Raw genomic sequence first — 23,214 nt, 5'->3', positions numbered from 1 at the left:
ATGGGGGATGCAGGATGGGGATGCAGGATGAGGGATGCAGGATGGGGATGCAGGATGGGGGATGCAGGATGGGGAATGCAGGATGGGGGATGCAGGATGGGGGGGGGATGCACTCTGCAGAGAGCAGTCGGTGCTCGCTGCAGGAAGGGAGCAGCACAGAGGCTGCAGCAGGATGGCTGCATGCTGCACCGTGCCAAAAACGCACTTTCTCCCGCCCCTCCTCCACCAGCACTGCTGGGTGGGGAGCAGATGCAGTGGCCCCATTGCAGTGGCCCCATTGCAGTGGCCCCATTGCAGCTGCCCCTGTGAGCCCGCAGCCTGCAGGGCACCAGCAGCACTCACCCTGCCCGTAATTAGCTGCCATCGTTAGGGCCACCTGACACTGCTGTGAGAAGCCTAATTACAGCAGCACTGCGGGTTAGATGAACATCTCGGGGGCTCCCTGCTGCCCCCCCAATTGCTCACCCCATTTGCTCTGTGCTTTTCCCATCTCTGTGCATCAGAGTGCTGTGGGTGCAGGGAGAGCCCCGTCCCAAAGGCTCCCGGCAGCACCCAGCCCTCATTGGAGCTGATGTTCGGAGGCGAGGAGACGCACAGCCCTTTTACACCGGGAAGCCACTCATAAATCCCAATATTTCAGATCACAATTGCCTTTTTTCCTCAAACTGCCCAACCTCATAAATATGCATTTCCCTCTTTTCGCTTCCTACAAATCTATTATTGTTTTTAACGACGACGGGAGACCGCAGTTTGCATTAGGAGTGCGTAATTTATCATTAAAACGTAATTTATAACATATAGAGAGGAGCATAATAAAGTCTGGATGCGGTGATGGATGGCGGGATGGGATGCATCCGAAGGGGATCCTGTTTGCATTCCTGTGGGTCTGAGCAGAGGGAAATGAAATTGCTGTAACAGAATCACCTCCGTGCTCTGCAGTGCGCGGCCCCACGGCGCGGGGCTCCCATCGCAGCCCCCTCCCCTCGTTAGGGCTGATGGGCAGCAGCTCATGAACTGCCCAGGTGGGGAGAGGCATCCCGGGGCTGCAAACCCCGCAGTGCCGAGAGCCGAATTTGTCCCATTGTTTCCAACGCGTCTGCTTCCAAATTGCCGCTAAATAACACAGTTTATCTTTGGCTGATTGAGGCGAAGAATTTTGCAATTACAGACAAACGAGGACGTTCGGCACCACACATCATTTGCATTTTTAAGGACCGAGGTTTTTCCGCCCGCACGGCTGTTGCCTAACGATGTTTGGGTCTGGGGCTGACAGCTGGATGCCATCCACGTCCGCCCCGTCCGGGCAGCACACAGAGCCGTGCTGCCCACACTGGGGGCTGGGGGAGAAAATGGGAGCCCTGATGGTGCTTGTGGTGCTGCTTCCCTTGCCCTGGCTGTGCTGGGGCCTTGGGGAGGACGGGGCGCCATCTCCGCACACGGGCGCCGATGCGATGCTGTGCCGCGCTCCAGCTTTTATCCCCTTCTCCCACCAGCACAGTGCAACCCGCTCCATTAGGGAGAGCTGCATCCTCCAGGCCCCTTTTTCTGCTCTAATTCCTTCCTTCTCTGAGCAGCCGCTGCCCCGCCAGCACCGCTGCCCTCATTGATCAACTTGTCCAAACTTTGCTCTCTGCTGGGCCGGCGCTGCGGCGAGGAAGGGGAGCACAAGAGGTGGAATTACTGCGAGCGGTGCCAGGGGTCTGAGCCTTATGAATGATTAATTGCCAGGCAGGCTGCACACCGGGAAGGGCTGCTAATGCACTAAGTGCTTCCCCTGCACCATCCCTGCCCTCCGCTCGGCCCGGTGGGAGCGATGCAACCGCGGAGCATCACGGGTGGGCGGCGCAGGGCTGAGTTCTGCCCCGGCCCCACAGCCCCCACTGCAGCCCCATGGGCGCTCAGTGAGGCCGCTGCTCCCCAGACCCCACGCGCCCATCGTCCCAACCCCCCTGGGTCGCAGCCGCTGCCTCTCGCCCTTTGCATCCGATCTCATTCACCCTGAGATGGAAAGATCAGGCGAGCGCTTGGGTTTGCGTGCATGGAAGCAGAGCGCTGCCCCACTGCCGCACACAGGATGCCGTGGCTGCAGAGGGGGCTCAGCCCCACCACACCGCACCCCCCCATCCCAGCACTCCCTGCCTCACGACCTCCCTTTCACCCCCCTCCCCATTTTATTGCTCTATTTATGGCGCTCAGTGCAATTAATTCCCCATTTGGGGATGGCTCAGGGCAGGGGCAGCCCTGCAGCACGGCTCCCCCGCAGCACGGACACCCAGTGCTCCAACTCACAGTCGTACGGTTTGGCGTTGCGTCGGAAGAAGGACCTAATTAAAAAGGGAAATGAGGACGGCGTGGTAAAATTGTTCAATTACATTTATCTCATTATGGTTAATATTAGACGGGGAACTTCGTGCTTTTCAGACTTTACAATTCGGAGCTGGCAGTTACAAACAGCACCGAATCACAGCCTGCCTCTTCCGAAAGGGCACAGGGGATGGGGCAGGGAGGGGAGGAGGGGGAATTAAGAGGAATTTAATTAAATGCACACCTCGTTAAAGCTCAGGGGACTAACGAGGCCTTTTGGCGCTGCGCTGAGCAGGCACAGGGTCACATGGCCACAGATCTGGCCCCCCCCCCTCCGTGTCCCCCCATCCCTCGTGTCCCCTCATCCCCGCTGTCACCCCATCCCACCTCTCACCCCACAGCCATCAGCCGGGGCTGCAGCTGCGCTCATAGTCCCACTCAGCGAATGGCAGCGAGGGAACAAAGCCGCCGAGATGCTTGGATCCAATTAGCTGTAATTTATTGCGCGCTCATCAGCAGCGCCCGCCAGGGGATTGGCAGCTTCCCGGGGCCACACAGCTCCTCTGTGCCCACAGAGCTGCGGCCCCGGGGGATGAGCTGCTCCCAGGGCAGCGCTGGTGGCACCGAGGGGCACCGGGAGCTCAGCGCATCGCCAGGAATCCCGGCTGGATCTGCTGAATTTGGGCGAAGCTCAGCGATGAACCGGAGATCCCAAGTGGGGAATGGGCAGAGTCAGCACCAAGCGGGGCTGAGCAGCCCTGCAGCGTTGCTCAGTGCCACTCCTTGCGGCCTCTGCACCCCTCCGTGGATAACAGGAATCGCCCCCCGTGCCCACCTGCAGCTCCAGCCCCAAATCCCACAGGCAGCCCTGGGGGCTGGGAGGTGCTGAGCCGGGTGGGGGCTCTGGGGTGGATGGGCGCTTCCCCTCCTCCTTTAGGAGCTGCGCGGCTGAGGAGGGGAAGCAGATGTTGTTTTCTTCACAGAGGCTCTAATTTATGTCTGAACCCACACAGGAGGGGAAAGGAAGAAGAGGGAGGAATGGGGTTCTCTCCACAGCCCCTGAGGGAGCGGGGAGACCCAGGTGGAGCCGGGACACCTGTGGGTCCCTCCCAGCCCCGCTGTGACCCTTTGGTCCCCATCAGCTCCCACTGAGCACACAAGGATGGGGATTTGGAGGCTTTGGCTGCTCGCATGACGTAGATATCATGGATACAGAGAGGCTCCAAAAGCAAATTGCACACATTGAGCGGCGTTAGTGCAGAGAGAAAATAATCCCCATGCACACACAGGAGGCGAGGAGCCCCAAAATCCCACTGCCACCCATCACACCCACGGATGGGGCTGCGATGTTCCCCCGCCCCACAGATGCACTCCCCACAACCACAGCCCCATGGGGCTGTGAGCTGCACATCAGGGGGGGAGGCTGAACTTCCGCTCCTTATAATCAGCCCTGATATTAACGAGGCATCAAATTGCCTCTGATTAAAAGAACCTTTTGCTGCCCCGGCAGCAGGTGGATGGAGCGATGCTGAGCCCCCACCCCCATCCAGAGCCCAGGGGGGCAGAGGTGCCAATGGGTTCAGCTGGAGGTGATGATCAGCACTGCAAGCGATGTGAGCACTTGTGGGGCATCACAGCCACCCCCCAGCAGAAGGGACAGGGACACAAAGACCCCGCAGGTGGGACGTGGTGCTCAGCACCACCTGCTGCTGGCGGACCCCCACGTGCCAACCCCAGTGGCACGAGGCAGGGCGCTGAGCTCCCTGCTCCATTGCAGCCTCCATTCACCTCCCCAGGGTTTTCGGAGGGCAGATCCCAACCATGCAGCGATGGGATTGAACCGAGCAGCAACAGCTCCCACCCTCAGCATCCCCGCTCACAAACCCCATCGGCCGTGTCAGGGGGATGCAAGCAGGCTGCACAAACTCCACGACCTCCACCCCTACAGCCTCACACCGACAGGACTCAGCCCTCAATGCTCCACCACTGAAACTCAAAGGGACCCACGCGGAGCCCACGGGTGCTGTGCCATAACTGCAGCCTGGAGCCCCGGCCCTGCAGGATGGGCCGCGCTGTCCGGGCAGAACTAACGGTGCTCATCTCCATTAAGCACCGCGGCTGTCAGTGAGGAATTGATTTCCGAGCGGCGAGAGATGAAAGTTCCCCATTTTTCAGGGAAATCTGCGCCAAGCAAAGCGGCTGGAGAAAAATAACTTCAACGTGATTGAAAACGATCCCCGTTTTATTAAGAATAATTCCAATTCGTCTCTCCCTCCAGCAGAATCCCTGCTCGGCGGCCCCAGACCGGGGAACGCCGCACCAACGGGGATGGAGACGGCAGCGTCCAGGACGCCAAAATCCTGGAAAACGGGGAGAAATGAGCGCACGGAGGGCCGGGAGCTGCGGGGGGGGTTGGTTTCATTGCCCCCCTTCTCCCCAACGCGCTGCAGAAATCAATTCGCCGCGAACGAGACGGCGGCGCTCCGGAGCTCCGCAGCAAAACAGGACGGCGGTGCAGAACGCGGCGGCTGCCGGCGCTGCTCGGCTCGTTAAGGGCAATTAACAGCGCTCCCCCCGTGCTGGGCCCTGCTGGGAGCGGGGCGAAGGCTGCGGAGCGGGGTGGTCTCAGCCCCCGCAGAGCCTTTCATTCTCACCCAAATTCAGGGGATTGAGTCAATCCGCCGGATAAAAACGGCCCAACAAACGGAATCTTCTTCGCCTTCCAAAAATACCTCCGTGCGGAGCAGTGGGGGCTGCGGGGCCGCTCGGCTCACAGCTCCGCTCCGCTTTCATTGCGCTTCCCCGCCCGCCCCGCGCGGCTCTAATAATACTCCATTGTAACCCTCAAAGCCTTTTCCTTTCCGTGCGGTTCCGATTCTCTGCGTATCGCAGAGCTCCGCTTTCCCTTCTTAACCACCGCGCGGCCGGATCGCAAATCATCGTTCATCGGAATCAGAAGAAAATCCTGGGAAACGGGGACTCGGCGCGGACCGCAGGGCCCCAAAACGGCACGGAGGGGAAGGCCGGGACGGCGCCCCCCCGCTCCTCATTGCCTCCCTTCCTCGCTTTCCGGTTGTTAATTGCTCCCCCCTCCTTTGCTGCCTTCCTCCACGCGCTCCTCACTTCCCTCCCTGCTGCAGGTGCTGGCGGTAGCATTAACTTTTAATGCGGAGCGCTCGGGATCCGCGCGTTTGTTTTCCTCGTTACTGACGGATATTCAATTGGCGAGCGGCTGCCGGGGCGGCAGGGCGTCCAGCAGGAGCCCAGTGCAAATACCGCTGCTGCTCCCTCGGCGATTGCCGAACGTGTTGAATAAACGAGGAGGGCCGCATCGGCGCCCGGCTGAGCGCCGTCCACCCCCGTGGGACACCGAGAGCAGCGGGGCACTGCGGCACAACTGGAAGCCAGGGCTGCCATCGCCCTTCCGCAGCCGCACCCAGCGCTGTGCTGGACCTGCAGCTTCCCCCCCCCCCGCTCCCCAGCGCCGCGTTCTGGTGCGGCCCGAACCCAGCGCTGAGCCCCGACCTTTTCCCCCGTTCCCAGGTCACGGCTCAGCTCCACTGCAGCCCCGCTGCTGCCGTCCCCACGTCACCTCCCACGCTCACACCGCACCCCCAGCAAGGACACGCCGGGCATTGCAGTGCTCTGCGGCCTCCCCCGGCCCCCACCACGCACTGCACACCACGGGCCGATGGCTTCAGCCCACGACGAGCGGCTCCTCCAGCTCCGATGGCCCCTCCGGGGGGCTGCGGCGCGGCCGGCACACGGCTGTGACCCCTCGAGCGGCAGCTGGACCCCAAACGTGGGGAAACTGAGGCACGGAAAGGGACAGAGCCAGCAGCGGGGCCCCGGCACGCCGCCTGCTCCGCGCTCAGCGCCGTAACCATGGCTCGCAGGGCCATTAACGAGAGCGGCTGCGATAATTAAAGACCTGTTAGCGATACAGTCATTACTGAGGGCAATAAAAGCCGCCTCTGGGCTCCCTACCGCCCGGCTCTGCCCTCAGCTCCGCTCAGCGCAACGCAGCACCGCGCTGTGAGCCCCGGGCGCAGCCCTCCGTGCGGGGCCGCGACGGGTCAGCGCCTCCGCTCCTCCTCGCGGTGTCGGTAGCGCCGATTGCGGAGTAATTGCAGCTTAATTGCCTGCACAACCAGCACTGGAGGGAGGGGGGCTGGGCTCAGGCGTGTGCCACGTGCGAACCGCTCCCATCATCGCTGCCCCGACTGCTCCCCGAGCTCTGAGGCCACCAAAGCCATCGGGGAGGACCGGCAGGCGCTCAGCTGTACCGCAGGATGCGCCCATCACCCCCTACAGCCCCACGGCATCCCCTGATCCAGTGCCACCCCGAGGGCTGCAACACCAGGGGGGAAACCGAGGCACGGAGCGCTCTGAACTCACCCCTCCAGCGCTGCTTCTGCTGCTCCGCGGCACTGGGCGGCTCGGCTCCCTCCCTCCCCACGTTGGTAGCTGAGTGAGGGGCTCAGCCCCCCTCCCCACGCAGCTTTGCTCTGCCCTCAGCTGGTTCTGCAGCCGCCCAGGTGCGATGAGTTCAGGATGCTCAGCACCCCCCCAGGTGCCTCATCAGCACCTCGCCACAGCCCTGTGCGTTCCAGGAGCGCGGCCCTGTGGGGCCACAGGCAGCGACGTCCCCACGCTGACCCCTCTGCTCTCTCCCTGTCCCCATCCGAGCTCAGCAGCTGACTGTTAGCAGTCCCAGCTGCTGCCTTGGCTCGGCGCTGTCATCTCATCCCCGGTCTGCTGCCACTCAACAACCCAGCCATCTGCCTGTCCCCATCCGTGTCCCCACACAGAGGGACAGCACCAAAGCTTCGGCTCTTCTGACACCCCACGGTGGGCACCTCCGGCTGCCGGACCCAACGGGGGGAGAGGGGGGAAATGGAGCCCTGTGCCCACGGCCAGCCCAGCCATTTCACACCATCCATCAGCGGTGCTCCATCCAGGCCGCTGGGCCCAGAACGCAGCCCGGGAGAGGGAAAGCATCTCTCAGAGCGAAGCATCCCGGCGTGCAGAGCATCCCTGTCCCCAGGAGGACGCGGGCAGGGAGCGGGGCTGCAGGAGCCGATGCGTCGGCAATGGCAACGCGTCCCCGCTCACCTTCCCGGGATGTTTGATCTCCACGAAGCTTCGCACCGCTGCTGCTCCCTCCTCCTCCCCTCCGGCTTTTATTAGTTTAAACACATGGACGCATGAAAAATAAATGTTGCTCGGGAAAGACAGCGGCAGAGGGCTGGGAAGCAATTAGCATCCAAAGAGGCATAATTAGTGCTCAGAATGCAAGCGGCAGAGAAGAAATAAAGTAGCATTCGGATGCAATCAGGGTCGTGCCTGAATTACAAACCGTTAACTGAATTGCTAATTAAGCACCGCGTGTGAATCACGTCCTGTTAACGGCCCGTAACCACGGCTGGGACGGGCGGGGGGCATCGCGCCGGGCGGGGAGGGGGCTCGGGGGTCCCCAGTCCCTGCTGGGCAGCAGCAGCCGCGTGTCCCTGTGCCACAGCCACGGGATGACGGCCGCCCGCCTGCCAGCTGACCTGCTGCGATTAGGAGGATTTGCTCTGCTTGAACCATTTGGACAAATATTTGTCCAGGGAGCCCCGGTGGGGATGGAGGTGGGGGAGGTGGGATGGGGGCAGCCTCTGGATTATCCCTGCACTTCCATCCGCATCTCCCCCCCCCCCCCCGATGCCCGTCCCCACAGCACATCTCCCCCGCTGCTCCGCACCCAGCTTCACGTGCGCGCAGAGCCCAACCCACACGGGGGAGGATTAATTATTCACATTTTACCAAATTCAGGCACGTCGTTCTAAAGGTCTAACAAGCTCTCTTTGCCCAGGGGGGCAGCTACCCTCGATTCCGGTCTTTTTTTTTTTTTTCCCCTCCATTGTTTCTATTTCACCTTCCCGTTGCCTTTCTGCCACCCCCAGCGTTTCGGCGACCCCCCTGTGAGCCCACATCCCCAATTCCCAAGGCGCAGCACCGGGTCCCACCGCGCACACCGGGCCGGGGCAGCAGCTCCACGTGTTGCGGGGATGAAAGGAGGACGGCTTCGCTTGAAGCCTCGCAGTGGGGAAAGGTCTTCGGATCGGCGCGGCGGATCAAAGGCGGCTCTTCATCTATTTTAATAAGGCTCCGCTCGGCTCCGCGCGAGGAAGGGGCTTTCCGGAGGAGATCAAAGCGCAGGAACAGAAGCGGAGGGCTCAGGGGTGAGGAAGAGGAGGGAGGCAGGAGGCAGGGGTTGGGCATCGCCCGGAGCTCTGCTGGAAACCCCTCCTGGCCGAGCGGGGCCGACGCCGTGCGAGAGGTGCTGAGCCGTGCGCCCACGGCGCGGCCGCGTCCCACAGGGCGGCTCCCCGCTGCACAGCTCGTCTCCAAACCCCAGCTCCCACCCGCGAGCAGCTGCAGGGCCGGGCAAGCACCCAGCACCGTTCCCCACACCGGGGTCTCCCCACTGATCTGCAGTTTGAAAGAAGTGAGGGCGAAGTGAAGGCGCTCGGAAACGTGGAGCAAATGAAGACGCAGGGCTGGAGCCTTTATCGGCGCCGAGATGCGCCCTTTGGAGATGAAAGGCCTTTTTCTTTTGCAGACGATTTATGACGTTTGGTTTAAAAATCGCAGAGGCAGATTCTCCACTCGGATGAGCCTCAGCGCCGCGCTGCACTCCTGCCCTGACCCGGAGAGCAGCAGCAGCGCACGGTGGCACCGCGAGCCCCATCCTGCAGGGCGGCACTCAGCCCGGCCCCGCTGAGGGATTGCTTTGATTCCAAAGGAGGGAAGCCCAGCAGAGCCCCCCTGCGCTGCAGGGCTCACCTGGCTCCGTGCAGCACGGTTTCCTGGCGGCACACGCTGCGTTCCCCGGCTCCGCTGTGCCGTGCGGTGAACGCGACATCCCTGTGCTCACCCGGCAAGGCGAGGAGCGGCCCCAGCCCTGCTGCACCTCAGGAAAGCACCAGGTCTGGGGGCACCGGCAGATGGCAGCCCCGCGGCCCCCTCCCCAACTGGGGCAGCCCCGAAGGAAAAGGAAGGAGCCACCGCCCCAGGGAGCCAGCGGTCCCCACGGGAACCCGCCTCTGCTCCGTGGTTCCTCTCTGCCCGGGGCCACGGCATCGCCCCGTGTGCCACACGGCTCCTCCTCGCTGATGGCTCAATTATCAGCATTCAGCTCCCGCCTGCCCGCAGATCCTGTAATCAACGTCTGCGTGTGTATTCTGGCAAAATTAATCATAATTGCTGAAAGCAAGGCACATCGCACTTGTAACTTTGGTCCGTTAATTAGGATTCTGTAATTGGATACAGCGCTGCCTGTAAATCCAATTACCTGGGATCAGAGCAGCCGTGGCCGGGCAGCGGCGCCGGGACCCCGGGGGCCGTGCAGACCCACAGAGCGCAGCAGCCCCAGGCTCTGCTCCCAGCCCCGGCGCCATCCGAGCTCCGTCCGCAGCACGGCCACGCAGGACCATTGGATCCAGCTCAGCCTGGGCAGCCAGGACAGCACAGAAGGGCACTGGGACGTCCCTGGCGCGGTCAGGATGGGGCTGAGCCCCCCAGGGATGCACACAGATCCCCCACAGCAGGGCAGGACGCCCGCTTCCACACTGCGGGCAGCCCTATTAACGTAATTAATTATATCAGGGGCTGGTGGATTATCTAATTATAAGTGTGCCTAGCTTTGATTTTCCTGCTAATTGATTTGTATTATTTACACACAGCAACAGCTGCCCGGGCAGAGGTCGGAGCAAACGTCTCATCAGTGCGTGGCACCAGGAGTGCATCCCCAGGGCGGGGGGCAACGAGGGCTGAGCCCCGCGGCACAGGGCAGGGCGGAGGGCACCCAATGCAGCTCAGGGTCCCGCCGTGCTGCAGGCAATGCCAGCTGCTTTGGGTCGGTTTGTGGTGAGCCTGCAGAGGACAGCAGCAAAACCCACCGTATGGCTGCAAGGAGGGGGGGTCCCGAGGGATGTGAGGGACCCCAAAAGGACACGGCGGTGCCACGGGGCCCCCGGAAGGAGGCAGGCGGTTGGGCTTCACTAGAGGGCAGCAAACTGCTGCCATTCCCAGGGCTGCTGACACGGGGCACCCAGCACAGAGGCCACTTCTCCCTTGGGGTCCCCCACGCTGTCCCCTTGCCTGGGGCACAGGATCCTGCAGGCATCCCACAGCTGCACAGCCGCCCTGCTCCCACCCCGCCTGCACCAGCAGCGATACGAGGGTTCTGAGCCCAACTCTCCACAAAGGGAACCCTCCTCCTTCCCGAGCTGCCACCAATGGGGCAACCCACCCCAAACACATGGATGCAGCTCCAAGCTGACCACAGCTAAAAGTAAAGCTGGGCAGCAGCTCGCACTGATCACAGCACAGCACAGCCATCTCAGCACTGCGCCCCTCCGTTCCCCAGGCATTGGGAGCAGCCCCAGGTTTGCTCACAGCTCCAACATCTCAGCGCCCACCCTTCACACCTGCCCAGAGCGCCTCCTGAGCTCCTGCTTTTAAAGCCAGAGGAGCAAAACGACACGAGATTATTGCTGTTATTTATGTGGTGCCCTTCAGATTTACCCAAGGCCGATGCATGCAACGCAGCACCAAGGTTGTTATTGCTATTAATCTCTATTATTTAGTTCTGACGTTTATTAAGCGGCCTTCCTGCAGGCTGGGGCACACGCTTCGCATTTCTCAGACCAGAAGCAAACAGTGGGAAGTGAAATACCCACCACCTGCCCACTGAAAGCCCCGCTCAGGGCTCCCCATCAGAGCTCCATCCTGGGGCAGGACGCAGCCAGGCCCCCTCTGTGAGGGATGGCACTGAAGCTCTGGGTTTGTTCCAGGCGCACCAACCTCCCCTGGAGCGAGCAGCAGCTTTGCTGTGTGCACTGCAGAGCAGCTCCGTGCCACGGAAAGGCAATCACAGCCCAAACAAGGTCTCACTGCCTTCACGCTTAAGGAGAGCAGCATCAGATGTGAGACTTCGCCTGCTAATTGCACGCAGCTCCCACAAAAGCCATCAGCACGCTGCGCACCATTGCCACCCATGAGCTGCTCTGCCCTCCCCAGCTCAGCACACAGCCTCGCTCCGCCCTGCCCTGCACGGGGCTCCCTTTGAAGGCACCTCTGCCTCCACCCCAACAAAACACAGAACCACAGACCTCAGCTCCCCTCCCCTGACACAGAATGCTCTGAGCAGGAGCACGGGGCCAGCGCCGCTCTGATCTCCTACCGAAGGCATTTCAGAGCGCGAGCATCCAATTAAAATCTTTACCTCCCCAAACCTTCCTTCCACATCGGTGTGGGCAGCAGAGGAAAATCGTTACTGCTGGAGAGCTGCAGCCACGGCTCACACTGCCAGCTCATTAACGGCACAGCGGCGGCACGGTGCAGGCAATGACTGCTCTCACTGTAAGCAGGCTGGGACCATCACCTGCTGCCCAAGCCCCAGGTGCTGTTGTGGGGGAGCTCTTCCCTTTCCCCAGGCTGGAGAACTCCCCCATGGTCCCTCAGCACTGCTTTATCTTTTTAGGATTAAGGTCTAATCCGCTCAGAGCGAGCCCAGGGCCTGCGCTACAGATGGGACTGCTGCTCATCCAGGGCATGGGGAACTGGGGCAGAGCAGGAGGGAAGCACCGATCGCCTCCCCGCTGGTGGGGCAGGGTGATGTGGGGCCATCTGAGATCCCAACCAGCACAGAAATCCCCTCCCCAACCCCTGTGCTGCTGCAGAGCTGCACTGAGAAGCCCTGGGCTCGGTGCAGCGGTCTGTGCTGCGATGGACCTGGAGCACGGCAGCCCTGATGCACTCACAGCAGTGCTAACGAGGCCCTACTAATTGGGAGGGACAGGAGCGGCGGGCAGAGGTCGACAGCTGCCTGAGGATGCTCCACGATTTGCTGCAGCACCGCAGCACCAAAGGATCTCTGCCAGGAAGGCACCTCTGGGCCGGGGTTGCAGACCTCAGCCTCAACCCAAAGTGACGGCTGCTGCTCAGCGGAGCCTTCAGCCCACCCAGCACAGGGCTGGAAACGAGCAGAACAGCACGAGGCTTTCCCCGCCCCGCCAGGCTAAACCTGGCTAATCCACAGCCTTACGGGGACAAGGAGAGGGGTTAACAGCAGAGAGCTGAACGGCAGCCCTCCTCCAACATCCGCCTGCGGGGCGAAATCCATCACAGTGCAGCCCTTCTGTAGAGGCTGCGGGGATCTCCGTAATCCAATTGCCTCCTTCCTCCCTGCTCCTTTCATCAAAAGGCACGGAGGATCCCGACAGCCTGCCAGCAGAAGGAAAGAACACAGAGGCAGATCTCGTGCCTTGGAGCTGCCGCCCCGTAGTGCTGCCCAGCTCACAGCCGTTTCATGTGCTGGAAGTTAACGGCCCGGCCAGAAGGAGCAGGGATGAGGAGCACCCCAGGGAGAAGGGCATCACCCACAGCATCGCCAGCAGTTTTCCCTTGTGTCACAGCAGACGTTCAGGAGAGGAAAACACGGGACGGGAATCTTTAGGGACAGGGTCACCTCCCAGCCCTGCACCCAAAGCTTCTGGGTGACTCCCAGCTGCTTGGCACCCTGGGCCAGCCCAGCATTGAGCCCAAATCCCCATTAAGCCAAGAGCCATTTTTCCAAGGTCAGTGCCCTGGAAAGTCCCCCTTTGAAGGTGACTTCTCAAGCTGCTGAAATCCAGCATCTGCAGGATTTTCCCTTATAATAATAATAATCCTGTGGAGATTTAGCTAATCTCTGGGTGACTCACTCTCCTGCCTGTATCCCATCCTAATTACTGTAACGCTCCTCAGCCTCTCGTGAATTCCATCTCCCTGTGCGGCCACACTTCAGTTCACCCCAGCCCTCTTTAAATAGCTTCTCCAGCCTGCAAAGAACCTCTCCCTCCTGCCAATACTCCCAAACCCCGATGTGTGCAGGGCGCCCTCCTGCTGTACAGGACCCTCCCCCTGCCCAGCCTTCCCCAGGACTCCGCCAGAAGGCAGCAGTGCAGGGAAGCAGCCCCTGCCCTCCTCCAGGCAGCACCTGGGAGCCTCCTGCTGCACACAGGACCTGGGACAGATCTGGATGAGCCACCGTGGCGTGACACACTCATCCATCAGCATCCATTCCCTCCTCCATCATTTCAGAATCCCCTTTTGGGAAGGGACGGCCGTGCCTCCCTGCTCCCCTCCGTGTCACTGCAAGGGACAGAGCCCCCAAACGGCTTCAAAAGGCAGCAAATCCCTCACCACGGCGACTCGGGCAGCTCCACATCTCAGGTGAATTTGGAGTTCCATGCTGACCCGCTCTGCCACCTTCTGCAGGAGCAGAAATCGCCCGCGCTGAGCTGCAGCCTTCATCAGGTGAACCCAGAGCAGGGATGGAGCTCCAACCGCAATTCCCCCGCAGCACAGCCCTGCACAAAGCGATAGGCATTAACAACACTTGTTCACTCGACGCGAACCAACCGTGGCCAAACTCCCTGAAGAAGCTGCCAAAGCCAAGAAATTAGCAACACTCCAAGAAGAAGCATATGTTTGTATGCATAACAGTGAATCATCTTGCAACAGTTAACAGCGCGCAGGAAAACGAGGGGAAAACATCTTCATCCCCTGCTTTGGGCAAATCCCTGCCAGGACGGGCTGAGGTCAGCAGCGCCTCTACCTGGGGCAGCCCGCGCCTCCAGGAGTTCAACTGGAGCTGCACAGCGTTCTCCCCATCCCACCGCACACACAGGGATCCACCGTGGGTTGAAAGGAAGGACGGCGGAGACCCGCGCTGCACCACCACCCCCTCGCCGTGGGACGTCTGCCTCCCCGGGGTGGGCAGAGCCTCGCGCCGGGCCCAGCCGAAACAAAGCCTCGTTCAGCCACGGCACCGCCGGGCCTCCGCCCCGCGCCCTCTCTTCCACGGTGTCTTCCCAGCCTCATTCTTTCACTGGCGAAAGCAGGTCACCATCTGCTCTCCCTCCTGACTCTGGCTGGATGACAGCGCCTGCCTCTGCAGGAGACAAAGCAGCCGCTCTGCAGAGCGCTTTCCCTGCCGCACGTCGGGAGCTCGCAGATCTCCTCCCCCAGCCCGACGAGGACAGCGGTGGCGGCTGTCACAGGGAGCCCCGCAGGCTATGAAATAATGACCAGGAAAGTCCGCCGCACCCATCAGCACACCCAGGAGAAGGGAGAGCTGCAGCGTCCCCTGCAAGGCAGGAATCCAACCTGCTCGACACGGAGCTTTAGTTTTCTGTCCTGCAGGGCGCATGGTGTGAAGCACTGAACAGGTGACACACGAAGGCAGCGCCTCCTGCTCCCTGCCGTCGGCTCCGGAGGAGAAACCAGATTTATAAACATGCACCCACCTGTCAATGGCAGAGAAAACTAAAACAGAAAGCAATGGAACCAACGTGGGCTGCTTGCTGAACCCCCTTCCTCCCCTTTTCTGTCAGGATGGCCGTGCGCAGTGACAGCCCACCTCATCCAGCTCAGACCCCCACCAGCACTGCCCACATCTCCCCTTCCCCGGGCTGAGCTGAACCTGGGCTGTCCAAGAGCAAAGCCCCCACGTGTCCCAGCTTCACGTCCCTTTGTCACCCCGGCGAAGCCGCCGAGCGGCGCCGCTCCGCATCCATCCTGCATCCCAGCACGTTGGTTGCCACGGCAACGGCCGGTTTGGAGGCTGGAAGGTTTATTATCAGTTTCTCTATTGAATAAAACCTTGGACGGAATTTTGTTTTCTCCCCGCTGATGCAAAGTGTCACGGATTTGTTTCTGACCCCGCTGAAGCTCCCTCTTTATTTATAGATTATCGAGGCCAACCTTCAGAGCCTGCTATGGAAGCAGCGCCATGCGCACACAGGCAGCGCCGTGCCCGGATCCCCACACACGGCATCCGAGCCCTGGGGCAAAGCAGCTCGTCTGGACTCTTCCCAAATGCTGAACAAACACACTGCCTGCTGTTAATTAAAAGGCAATCAGCAGTCTCCTAAAAAACAAAAATAAAAGGCCCGACTTTCCTGCAGCTGCAGGGCGCTTCCTGGGGAGCTGCTCCCATCCCACAGCAGGGGCAGGGAGGTCGGTGAGTCTGCCCCAGGAATCTGGGAGAACTGGGTAGGAATGGCTCCTCAATCGGGAGATTCCCATCTTGGCAGAGCTCACCACTGCGGTGCCAGGACCTTTTCCCTGTGGCCCAATCGCCCTTGCCCTAAAACTCTCCAGAATGCATTCCCAGCACCCTTGAAGATGCTCACCCTCTCAGCACGTTCTATGAAGCACAACCACGGGACGTGAGAAGCACTGTGGGCTTTTAATGGGTTTCAGGAGCCCGGAGGAAGAAGAAGCACAGAACCAGGGCAGCTCTGTGCCTCCCGCACCCAGCAAAGCCCTCCCAACAGGGGACATCCCCAGATGGGGGCTGTGCGTACTGTTGGTGTTTCAGCAAAGATCTGCAGGTCGCTGCCCTCAGCATCGTTGTTATCCTTGGAACATCCTCGTCAAGGGAATAAGAATCACTTCCTGCCTGACTTCTGCCAAGGCACCCAACCAGATTCCCTCCTTTGTCTCACACTGAACTGCGGTGCTTTATTGCCCTCCTCTCACTGGAGAGCAGCGCTGGGTTCCACGGAGCAGGAACTCCCTCAGCCTTCAGCTCCCACAGCTGCTCTCATCTGTTTTCTGCCTCAGCCACACAGCAGCCATGAGGGACTCGAGCTGATGATAGAAGCTTTATGAGGCGTGGAGACACGGCGTGACAGCGGCAGCGCGGTAATGGGACGGCGCTCAGCGCTCAGTGCAGGGCACTGCCCAGCTGGGAAATCACTTCCCCAGCCTGCAGACATTCCTTCCCTGTCACGGGAGGTCTTGAGGAGCAACAGGTCCAATCCTGCTCCATTTGCAGCACGTATCGACCTGCTATCAGCGCTCCCTGTCAATGTTCCAGAGCAGCAGTGCTGCCATCAATTAGGAGATGCTCCCTGCTGCATTAAGCCCAGCAGGCAGAAGCCCTCAAACTTGTGCCCGATTCCAAGCACGACTGCTTTCTGTGTTACTGCACTTTCAATATGAGGCTGGTCTCTATTTATCCCCCTTGCCAAAACTTGCTCACTGGACGGAGGACAGCGAGGGCACTGCAGACAGCTGGGCTCCACGTGCTGAGCAGTTCGGGGCAGGGAGGAAAGCAGTGTGCTCTGATGCCGTGGTGGAGCGAGGCGAGCAGCGTGCGCATGGACTGCAGGCAGCAAAGCAAACCCACGTGCTGTGCTGCTGAGAGGCATCCTTTCATGCTGCACAACTGCTTCCTCTAATCAGCTCACCGCTGAGGACTCAGACAACAGAACACGTTTTCTCCTCAAAACAAAGAGCTGATTGCTATTGATCCGGAGGTGGAAACAGCCCCCAGTTGTCCCCAGCCGGGGACTGCCTCAGGGCCCCTCCGTCCCCCTGCAGCCCCAGAGCCCCAGCCAGGCTGCAACACCTGCAGTGCAGCCCAGGTCCACCTGCACTGCACAGCTGGACTCCTGTACAGCACAACAGCACGGGATTCCCCTCGGGATGGAGGCTGAGACGATGCTCAGCTCTTGCTGTGCTCAGCAGAAAGCTGTTTCCATTCCAACTCCTGTAGCTGTGCCTTCCTGCCGCGGATGGGTTTTGCAGTGCTGGTTGCTGGGTGGTGCGAGGGCTCTCCCCCAGGTTTATCGCAGGGGGTGCAGCTGCATTCACACACAGCACTGAGCTCCCTCCTCTGGGAGCAGGGTGGCAGCAGGCTGAAAGCTGTCCTGTCATGATACAACACTGCAGCAGGGACGAGCAGGTTTGGCTCTGTTTTGGTTTTTTTTTCAAACATAAAAGCACAAGGAAATCGCTTTTAGATCTCAGAGACCAGAGCTGATCTGATATTTAAAGCCTGCCACAACTCCGTCACACAGGACTGGTAATTTCTTCTTCAATTTCTCAGCAGTCCCTCTAGAACGGCGTGCAGCAGATTTCCCTAATTCACATTATCAGCACCATTTGCCTCACGAAAGACAGAAGGACCACCCGAGACCGAAAGCAAAGCTGCTGCCCTCCAGGTTTCCCCTCTGTGGGCTGCATCGTGCCTCTGCTTTCAGGCCCCGGCTGAGCCATGCAGTCTGAATCTGCTGCCCAGCAAACGAGCAGCACACACAGAACTCCCTGAAAGAGCAGCAAATCTATTCCCTCCCCAGGCTTTCAGACGCCACGGATAATTGATGCATGACTCCACGAGACAAAGAAATAAACCGTTCTTCCTTCTGAAGGCCCCTCCTGCCTCCCGAGCTGGGCAGCCTTTGACCTTGAGCTCTCGCATTAATGCCTGCACGCAGGCGGCAGGATATCACACACACACCCCGCTCATCTCCTGGGGCTTCGCTTTCTTCTGCCCCTGAATAATGGCAGCTTTGTCCTGTGGTAAATGAAGGAGCAGCCACTTTATTGCAGGCCCAGCTTGTTGGCGAAGATAAACCCAGTGAAAAATGTCACCTGCCGATGCAATCCGCCCCGCGTGCCACTTTAGCAGCTGCTCTATCCCAAACACACATTATCACCAAACAGGTGGAGTAATGGCAGCGCATACAGCAAATACATAAACATGAGAGCAGGAGGAAAGGTGGCATTTCATCTCTCAGTGCTGCAGCCCCGGCTTGGAGACCCGCTTGGTTTAGCAGTGCCAGCAGCCGGGCCCACAGCGAAGCCCCTCTTCACCCCATTGGCACCACAGTGCCCAGGAACGGAACTCCTGGGGGCGGGCAGCAGAACCCCTGCAGACAGCTGAGCTCAGGCAGGAGCTCAGAAGGGGGACAGGAGGGAAGCGCCCCAGAAGTGCAGAGCTGGTTGGGACTTCAGGCTGGAGCAGCTGAACGCACGGCTGCGCTCTGAGGCGCTGGGGCTGCCAGCCATCGCAGCCATGGGGCAGAAGGCAGACAGACACAAGTGCTGTTTGCAGAACAGCTGCCCAGAGCTGCCTCCCACCCCGGCTCTCGCCAAAGACTCAATGCTGTGAGCATCACTTAAAGCCATTTCCAAGCAAAGGCCAACAGTTTAATTCTGCCGCCCTTTGGCAACCTCGCTTTGATTTCTCACTGAGGTCCCGAAAGAAGTGGAAGGCTTGGATTCAGCTCAGCAGAACACAAACATGAAAGCCGTGTGATGAATTACCTCCGACGGATCCACCTGGGACAGTGCTGCTACCCAGTAACCAGGCAGCAACCGCGGCTCATCAGCGTCACTCGGAGCTCCGCGATGGGAGCGTGTGGGAGACACCGGCTCCATCCTGCTCCCAGCAGAGCCGCTCACAGCCGCGGGGCGACGGTGCGGCCGTGCAGCAGCAGCAGGCTGAGCCTTGGCAGCGCTGCGCAGCCCTCCTGGGGTGTTTAGATTTACTGTCATCATTAAGGACAAAGACGCAAATGTCAGACGTAAGGCATCCCGTAATGGATTTAATGTAGGCTGGAGAGGAGTTAACTGAAATGCAGAGCATTCGTCTCGCTTTAAGTAATTATCCTTGCAGGAAGAATACTGCTACCAAAAGCAAGCCTGCAGTCATTGCTGACACCTTCCCCATGACCCCTCTCCTACTTAAAATTTCTGGCTAGCTTTACAGAAAGGAAAGCGAGGCTGGCTCATTAACGGAGGCACAAAGAACGACTACAGTAGGTTGGGATGGAGTCCACACGGTAATCAAAACAAGGCTTTGTAGTTAGCACTGAATTCCTGCTGTCTCAATTACGTTTGTGGAGCCTAGCCCGTGCTGCACGCAGCTCTGCGTGGTGAGACTTTTCTTTGTGCCTTATTGGCTGCACGGAGTGGGACTGTGAAAGCAGTTTCCTTGACAACATTTTTTTTTATGGAATCTTTTTTTTCCCCCTCCCTTCCCCACTCTGTGGCTGCACGACGAGGCCTCGCTCGGAATCCTGACTCGGAATCCCGGTTGCAGAGATACCTGCAATGTGAATGAGCATCACACACAGAAGTGCCCACCAGGTCCCTGTCCCAAGCACTGCAAACAGACGGGGCAGCCTCGCTAACAGCTGTGAAGAGAGGCAGCAATTAGAATGAAGTGCATTCTGCAGCTCTTCCTCCAGGTTTTTCTCCCTGTCAGCCTGACCACATTTCACAACCAGTCACTTCATTCTCAGTGCCTAAGGAGTGAAGGGAAGAAACCTACAGCTTGCACAGACCCCACAGCCACCCCAACTCCGGTCACACAGAAGGTGCCCCGCCGTGCAGCCCGCCCCACACTGCTCCAGCCCCCCAGGCAGCCCCCACAGCCCCAGGAGCCCACAGACCTGCACCCAGCTCCCTGCGCCCACGACTGGCTCGCTGCCCCCGAGCAGCACAAAAGCACGTGTCAGGACTGCTGAAATATCTTCCAGCAAAACAGACGCTCCCCTCCCTGCCAAACGCTGGAAGGACAGGATTGAAGCGTTCTGCAGGAACAAATCGATCCCTGCGTCATTCTCAGAAAAGCAGGAGGCTGCTGCTCTCCCAGCACTTTGCTCTCCTACCTGAGCTCGCAGGCAGCCCTGAGATCAAGAACCCTCTGGTGCTGCATGAACATCTCCCCCAGCCCCGCTCAGCCCCAGCCTGATGGGTTCTGCTGTCTTTTTCTCTAGGAGAATTTTCTTATTTCAGTCCTAAAGCTGTTTATATTTCACACAAGTGTCCTCTCCCCTTTCACTGCTGTAAATTGAAATTTGAAATGGCAATAAATCACAGACAAAGTGGCAGAAGACTCAGGCTGCACGGAGAATTACTGCAGCTCAAGGTACCCCAAAGCACTGAGTCTGGTCAGTTGGAATAACCAGCAAGATCACAGCACCCAGCGAGCCCATGAGACAGCAGCCTTTTGGGTAGCAAGGACAACACAAATCAGAGACAAAACAGCAGCCCAGGAAGGTCAGCAGCTCAGCTGGCCTTACCAAAGATCACGTCCCGCCGGGCAGAGCGCCACGCTGTGCCCCACTCTGCAGCACCACAACCACCAGCAGCACCAGGAGCACCGGGGACGAGCCTTCAATGAAGGGCTGCAGCCCCAGCGTTCAGCAAAGGCTCCCTGAAGGCCAAAGCAGCACCATGAAGCACAGGAGGACGGCCTGGACCCGCTCTGTGCCTGCTGCTGACGCAGTGCGCAGCCCTAAAGGAGTCACGGCACGACTCGGTGCCTTCGGTTTCCCTCACCAGGCAGAGAAGAAGCAACTGCTTACCCATTTCTTTTCTCACTGGAGCTCTTCTTATTCCTCCACAGGTTTGGATCAGGAATTTTCTTCCACCGTTGGCTCTCGGCGTCCCTCATTTGCATTCATCTACAAAGTTAAGCCCTGAAAGAAAGGGCACAGTCACAGCCACCTCCAATTCCAGCCGCCCTGCCAGCATCACCGCAGCCGCTGCCCAAATAAAGCCTCCCAAGCTCTGTGTCTCACCCACAGCCACCTCTCCAGGAGCCCCGCTCCCAGCCCAGCGCCACCCCACGCTGCAGGCTGTGCTCACACAGGGCCACCCCCAGCCAGGCTCTGCTCTGTGCTCTCCAGCCCAGGGCCTGGGAAGCAGAACGCAGGCAGTGATCAGCATCTGCACCAACTGCCAGGTGAGCTCTGTGAGACGGCTTCCTTTGCTTGGTCCCACCAGCAGCACTACCCGGAACTACAGGAAATGCTTTGTAACTTGTTAGTTAGAATTGCACTACGATAGAAGAGCAGACCATGAGTCCAACAGTTTCCTATCCATGCAGTCACTCCATTTCTGCTTATTCTTAGCTGCTCCAGAAGGACCACTGATATGAGCAGGCACATGAGCAAGAGCGATCCCCACTAAAAGCACCCATCAGTAACTGAAGTTACTTAGATAGGAGTGAAAAGAATTACCAAGAGAAACGAGCAGCTCCCATCATACAGAAACACCATCAGTGCAGTTGGAATGGTGGTATTTTTATAGTGATGAGCCTTCGGTTAAGAAAATGTTCCTTTACTGCACAGCAACTGAAGAGGTAAGAACTTGACAAGACAAAGCAAGAGCCTGGTGTTAAAAATCCCCAAAGGAACAACAAAACCACCACGCTGCACAAAGCCATCCTCACTGCAAGAGAGACACAACCCGACAGCCGCTGCTTCCAGCCTCGTGGTCAAAGTGCTTTATTATCTCCTTGCCAACAGGGACCAGAAATTTGTTCTAGTACACTGGTGGGAAAATCTGATAAATGCTAGGAAGGCGATTCCAGGCTGCTAGCAACATATTTCTGTGATGGCAGCAAAGAAAGTTGATTGGATTGATATCTACGACAGCAGAAAATAGCACCTTAATGCCATTTCAATAAATAATGCATCTCAGCTGAGTGGCACTGAGCAATGGGGGGGGAACCGGCCGGGGTGCAGCGCTGCAAACTGACTGATGGCCACCCCAAGGCAACGCACCCCGTCCAACACCTGCAGGCAGCACAGGGCCTGGTTTTGTCCAGGGCACAACAGCAGGTTTGCACCAAAAACCTTTGACAGTTCTCAGGAATGCTGCCAAAGACGAGGATGATGATGATGATGTTTTTGAAGAAGTCATTTTGAAGAAAGAAGACAGTTCTCAGCACTGCTCCAAGGCAGCACAGCAGCTCCCAGCAGCTGCAAAGCCACCACCAAGCTCCAGCCGCGTCGCAGTGTGGATGATCAGGAACACGGGGGCACGGACAAACTGGACCGAAGGCCTTTGTGGATGAGACCAAAGAAGAGCATTTAATGTTGATGACCTGCAATACATTTATTAAGAGCCAGAGGGAAGAGACGTTTTACTGCAAGAATTTCATTGCCCTGCATCCAAGTGCTGAACCAAGGCTGTGCCTGCTGCACCCAGCCGCCCGTTCCCCCATTCATCTGTGCCTGTGCTGCATGACAGCCCAGTATTCTTCCCTCAATTAAGGCTGCAGTCATAGTAGGTGATAATTAGTACATTATAGATCAGAGTAAAAGCTAAGGGGAAGAATGCACAGTTATACCTACAGCATGTAAAATATATTTAATTTTATTGTTCTTCTGAAGGCCCCGGGTTTTTGTTGCCAGCCCAGCTCAACGCCTTCCCTCCAACCAAACCCCCAACACCTGCCCAGTATTTCATCATACTAAAGACACCCATTTCCATTGCAGAAACAGCTACAGCATCAGCTTCTAGCTTGCGAGGGGAAAGCAAAGCCAGAGCCAGCTGCCTTCAGCACGATCTGCCTTCCACACAGACTGAAAAATGACCAGATTCATTATTCCTCTACTGTAGGCACTGACAGCACACACTTCTGTATCTCTCACCTACTGAAGAAATCTGAACCATCACACACCTTAAAGGGAAGAAGGAGCTTGGTACAACAACACAGCTTGAGTCAGGCACGGACTGAGCTCAGTGCAGTGCAGTTTTTAGCTGCAGATCTCAAAGGTCTGGCTGGGCAAGTACCATTATTTTCTGTTAGATCCATAAATCCCTCTGAGGAAGAGAATTTTGAAGTGCAGCACTTGTTTTCTGAAAATATTTGTGCAGTTCAGCTGCAAATTAACAACAGAACTGTCAAATGGGTGCAGTGAAGGCAGGTCATCCAGCCAGCAGCTGCTATTGGTGGAAGACAGGTACAGGTCTGCACCCAGCACAGGCACAGACAAAAATCTTTGGTGCCCCATGGCAAAACCTCACAGGAGATTATGCTCCTCAGCCTTTAATTGCTGAATGCCACAATGTCAGGTGAAAGCAAGGCGTCCTGCTGGCAGGGCACCACGTTAACAGGGTTTGGTAGAAGCAGCCTGGATGATGCTTTTTCAGTCTGTGAAATGATTGCCTTGATTCAGACTCCATCCGTGGGCTTACGTGGTGCCAGCCCACACAGCACACTTATGGCCTGCTAACAGTAAACACGTGCTGAGCACGTTGGTGTGTAACTGGAGATCCTCCCTC

The 23,214-nt window shown here is 58.6% G+C and overlaps 1 protein-coding gene across 1 annotated transcript in view; it reads right to left on the bottom strand.

Moving 5' to 3' along the window:
• Positions 1–20,617, bottom strand: part of ADGRB2 (adhesion G protein-coupled receptor B2) — a 67,322-nt gene extending 46,705 nt beyond the window's left edge. Inside the window, exon 1 of the mRNA XM_042834146.1 lies at positions 20,505–20,617. The gene's annotated coding sequence lies outside the window, so the exon portion shown is untranslated. The remainder of the gene's footprint in view (positions 1–20,504) is intronic.
• Between the last annotated feature and the right edge of the window lie 2,597 nt (positions 20,618–23,214).

This window comes from Centrocercus urophasianus, unplaced genomic scaffold (assembly GCF_019232065.1).
Source record: "Centrocercus urophasianus isolate 14NV4802_14NV808 unplaced genomic scaffold, USGS_Curo_1.0 seq_43, whole genome shotgun sequence".
Lineage (NCBI taxonomy): Eukaryota > Metazoa > Chordata > Aves > Galliformes > Phasianidae > Centrocercus > Centrocercus urophasianus.
The sequence above is the reverse complement of the archived record's forward strand: the minus strand, read 5'-3'. Positions and strand labels throughout refer to the sequence as shown.